Source organism: Callorhinus ursinus, unplaced genomic scaffold (genome assembly GCF_003265705.2).
Source record: "Callorhinus ursinus isolate GAN/ISIS: 27379988/994484 unplaced genomic scaffold, GSC_fseal_2.0 scaffold113, whole genome shotgun sequence".
Classification (NCBI taxonomy): Eukaryota; Metazoa; Chordata; class Mammalia; order Carnivora; family Otariidae; genus Callorhinus; species Callorhinus ursinus.
This window is the reverse complement of record NW_027397175.1, coordinates 660916-666467: the sequence shown is the minus strand read 5'-3', so window position 1 is coordinate 666467 and position 5552 is coordinate 660916.

The following is a 5552-nucleotide window of genomic DNA, read 5'->3' as shown; positions in this document are numbered from 1 at the left end:
TTTTGAATCAGGAAGAAGTCAAACTTTCACTGGTTTCAAATGACATGATACTCTACACAGAAAACCCAAAAGACGCCACCAAAAAACTGCTATAACTGATACACAGATTCAGTAAAGTTGCAAGATACAAAATCAATGTAAAGAAATCTGTTCCGTTTCTATACATTGATAATAAAACAGCAGAAAGAGAAATTAAGGAATCAATCCCATTTACAATTGCATCAAAAACAAGATATCTAAGAATAAGCCTAACCAAAGAAGTGAAAGACCTGTAATCTGAAAACTATAAAATGCTGATGAAAGAAATTGAAGATGACACAAAGACATGGAAAAACATTCCATGCTCATGGATTGGAAGAACAACTATTGTTAAAATGTCTCTATATCCAAAGCAATCTACACATTTAATGCAATCCTTATCAAAATACCAACAGCATTCTTCACAGGGCTAGAACAAACAATCCCAAAATTTGTATGGAACCACAAAAGACCATGAGTAGCCAAAGCGATCTTGAAAAAGAAAAGCAAAGAGGGAGGCATCACAATTCTGGACTACAAGTTGCACTACAAAGCTATAGTAATCAAAATAGTATGGTACTGGCACAAAAATAGACACATAGATCAACCAATAGAATAGAATAGAAAACTCAGAAATGAAGCCACAACTATATGGTCAATTAATCTTTGACAAAGCAGGAAAAAATATCCAATGGGAAAAAGACAGTCTCTTCAACAAATGGTGGGAAAACTGGACAGCCACATGCAAAAGAATGAAGCTGGACCACCTCCTTATACCATACACAAAAATAAACTCAAAATGGATTAAAGACCTAAATGTGAGACTTGAAACCATAAAAATCCTATTAGAGAACAGGCAGTAACCACTTTGACACTGGCCAAAACAACTTCAAGGGAAACAAAAGCAAAAATAAATTACTAGGAATTCAACAAAATAATAAGCTTCCACACAGTGAGGGAAACAATCAAAAAAACTAAAGGGCAACCTACAGAATGGAAGAAGTATATGTAAATGACATATCTGATAAAGGGTTAGTATCCAAAATCTATAAATAACTTATCAAACTGAATATCCAAAAAACAAATAATCCTGTTAAAAAAAATGGGCAGAAGGGGCGCCTGGGTGGCTCAGCCATTAAGCATCTGCCTTTGGCTCAGGTCATGATCCCAGGGTCCTGGGATCGAGCCCCGCATCGGGCTCCCTGCTCAGCGGGAAGCCTGCTTCTCCCTCTCACACTCCCCCTGCTTGTGTCCCTGCTCTCACTATCTCTCACTGTCTCTCTCTCTCTCTCTCTCTGTCAAACAAATAAATAAAATCTTTAAAAAAAAAACATGGACAGAAGCCATGAGTAGACATTTTTTCCAAAGAAGACATACAGATGGCCAACAGACACATGAAAAGATGCTCAACATCATTCATCACCAAGAAAATACAAATCAAAATTACAATGAGATATCACCTCATGCCAGTCAGAATGGCGAAAATTAACAACACAAGAAACAGCAGGTGTTGGCAAGGATGCAAAGGGGAACCCTCTTAAACTGCCGGTGAGAACACAAACTGGTACAGTCATTGGAGAAAACAGTATGGAGTTTCCTCATATAGTTAAGAATAGAACTATCCTACAATCCAGCAATTGCACTACTGGGTATTTACCCAAAGGATACAAAAAAACAAATTTGAAGGGATACATGCACCCTGATGTTTATAGCAGCATTATCAACAATAGCCAAATTATGTAAAGAGCCCAAATATCCAACAACTGATGAAAGAATAAAGAAGATAAATTATATATATATATATATATATATAATATATGGAATATTATATGAAATATTACTTGGCCACCAAAAAGAATGAAATCTTGCCATTTCTAAGGATGTGGATGGAGCTAGAGAATATTATGCTAAGCAAAGTAAGTCAGAGAAAGACAAATACCATATGATTTCACTTACATGTGGAATTTAAGAAACAAAACAAATGACCATATGGGGGAAAAAGAGAGAGCCAAACCAAGAAACAGGCTCTTAACTATAGAGAACAAACTGATGGTTACTAGAAGGCTGTGGGTGGGGGTGCGGAGAAAATGGCTGAAACAGGTGATTCCTTACTAAGGAATGAACCTGTTGTGATGAGCACCAGGTGATGTATGGAACTGTTGAATCACTATATCGTACACCTGAAATTAATATTATACTATATGTTAATTAACTGGAATTTAAATAAAAACTAAACTAAACTAATCTAAAATAAAGTAAAATAAAAAAATAAAAGATACATGCTTATTCTATTGATGTGAAGCCACCTCTATCATACACTAATATGTATTTGTTCTATTTTTGGACATTTTCATCTGCTCCATTAATCTGCTAGTCTATTCATGCACAAGTACCATACTATTTTAATAATTAAGGCTATAATAGTTTCTTTGCTTTTTTTTTTTTTAAATTCAGGACCCTACTTTAACCAAGTTGGGAGTATATGATTCATGCCAATTAAAGAATTCCCACAGCCCCCACACCCGCAGAATTTGAATTTTCAGCCCTATGCTAAAAAGACTTAAAATTGATTGAAGTTCATTTATTGGAACAGAGCTTGGGGAACCCATTGAAAATTTCTTGCTACTTATACACAGAAAACAATTCTTATTTATTGTTTCTGAACCAGGTTCTACAGAACTCCTGTTAATTCTAAAACCTAGACAGTATCCCTCCAATCCTTGTTTTATTTTTTAATTAAAAAAAAATGTTTGTTATGTTAATCACCATACATTACATCATTAGTTTGTGATGTAGTGTTCCATGATTCATTGTCTGTCCATAACACCCAGTGCTCCATGCAGAACGTGCCCTCTTTAATACCCATCACCAGGCTAACACATCCTCCCACCCCCCTCCCCTCTAGAACTCTGTTTTTCAGAGGCCATCATCTCTCATGGTTCGTCTCCTGCTCCGATTTCCCCCATTTTATTCTTCCCCTCCTGCTGTCTCTTTTTTTTTTCTTAACATATGATGCATTATTTGTTTCAGAGGTACAGATCTGTGATTCAACAGTCTTGCACAAGTCACAACGCTCACCATAGCACATACCCTCCCCAATGTCTATCACCCAGCCACCCCAGCCTCCCACCCCACCCCCAATCCAGCAACTCCAGTTTGTCTCCTGAGATTAAGAATTCCTCATATCACTGAGGTCATTTGAAACATGTCTTTCTCTGATTGACTTACATCGCTCATCATAACATCCCCCAGTTCCATTCACGTCGTTGCAAATGGCAAGATCTCATTCCTTTACATGGCTGCATAATATTCCATTGCATATATATACCACTTCTTCTTTATCCATTCATCTGTCGATGGACATCTTGGACATCCTTTTAATGTACTGTTGGATCCTATTGGCTAGTATTTTGGTGAGAATTTTTGCATCCGTGTTCATCAAGGATATTGGTCTGTAATTTTCCTTGTTGATGGGGTCTTTGTCTGGTTTTGGGATCAAGGTCATGGTGGCCTCATAAAATGAGTTTGGAAGTTTTCCTTCCATTTCTATTTTTTGGAACAGTTTCAGAAGAATAGGTATTAATTCTTCTTGAAATGTTTGGTAGAATTCCCCTCGGAAGCCATCTGGCCCTGGGCTTTTGTTTGTTGGGAGATTTTTGATGACTGCTTCAATTTCCTTAGTGGCTATAGGTCTGTTCAAGTTTTCTATTTCTTCCTGCTTCAGTTTTGGTAGTTGATACATCTCTAGGAATGCATCCATTTCTTCCAGGTTATCTAATTTGCTGGCATAGAGTGGTTCATAATATGTTCCTATAATTGTTTGTATTTCTTTGGTGTTGGTTGTAATCTCTCCTCTTTCATTTATGATTTTGTTGTTTTGGGTCATTTCTCTTTTCTTTTTGATAAGTCTGGCCAGGGCTTTATCAATCTTATTAGTTCTTTCAAAGAACCAGCTCCTACTTTCGTTGATCTGTTCTACTGTTCTTTTGGTTTCTATTTCATTGATATCTGCTCTGATCTTTATTATTTCTCTTCTCCTGTTGGGTTTAGGCATTATTTGCTGTTTTTTCTCCAGCTCCTTTAGGTGTAGGGTTAGGTTGTGTATTTGAGACCTTTCTTGTTTCTTTAGAAAAGCTTGTATCACTATATACTTTCCTCTTAGGACTTCCTTTGCTGCATCCCAAAGATTTTGAACAGTGGTGTTTTCATTTTCATTGGTTTCCATGAATTTTTTTAAATTCTTCTTTACTTTCCTGGTTGACCCATTCATTCTTTATTAGGATGCTCTTTAGCCTCCATGTATTTGAGTTCTTTCCAACTTTCCTCTTGTGATTGAGTTCCAGTTTCAAAGCATTGTGGTCTGAAAATATGCAGGGAATGACCTCAGTCTTTTAGTACCAGTTGAGACCTGATTTGTGAGGTAGAATATGATCTATTCTGGAGAATGTTCCATGGGCACTAGGGAAGAATGTGTATTCTGTTGCTTTGGGATGGAATGTTCTGAATATATCTGCGAAGTCCATTTGGTCCAGTGTGTCATTTAAAGTCTTTATTTCCTAGTTGATCTTTTGCTTAGATGATCTGTCCATTTCAGTCAGGGGGGTGTTACAGTCCTCCACTATTATTGAATTGTTGTTGATGTGTTTCTTCACTTTTGTTTTTAATTGCCTTATATAATTGGCTGCTCCCATGTTAGGGGCATAGATATTTACAACTGTTAGATTTTCTTGTTGGATAGAACCTTTAAGTAGGATATGGTGTCCTTCCTCATCTCTTATTACAGTCTTTGGTTTAAAATCTAATTTGTCTGATATAAGGATTGCCACCCCAGCTTTCTTTTGGTGTCCATGAGCATGGTAAATGGTTTTCCACCCCCTCACTTTCAATCTGGGGGTGTCTTTGGGTCTAAAATGAGTCTCTTGCAGACAGCATATTGATCGGTCTTGTTTTTTAATCCAATCTGATAGCCTGTCTCTTTTGATTGGGGCATTTAGCCCATTCACATTCAGGGTAACTATTGAAAGATATGAAATTAGTGCCATTGTATTGCCTGTAAGGTGATTGTTACTGAAAGATATGAAATTAGTGCCATGGTATTGCCTGTAAGGTGATTGTTACTGTATACTGTATTCCTTTCTGGTGTATGTTGTATTTAGGCTCTCTCTTTGCTTAGGGGACCCCTTTCAATATTTCTTGTAGGGCTGGTTTTGTGTTTGCAAATTCCTTTAGTTTTTGTTTGTCCTGGAAGCTTTTTATCTCTCCTTCAATTTTCAATGACAGCCTAGCTGGATATAGTATTCTTGGCTGCATATTTTTCTCGTTTAGTGCTCTGAAGATATCATGCCAGTCCTTTCTGGCCTGCCAGGTCTCTGTGGATAGGTCTGTTGCCAATCTAATGTTTCTACCATTGTAGGTTACATATCTCTGCTCCCGAGCTGCTTTCAGGATTTTCTCTTTGTCTCTGAGACTCGTAAGTTTTACTATTAGATGTCGGGGTGTTGACCTATTTTTATTGATTTTGAGAGGGGTTCTCT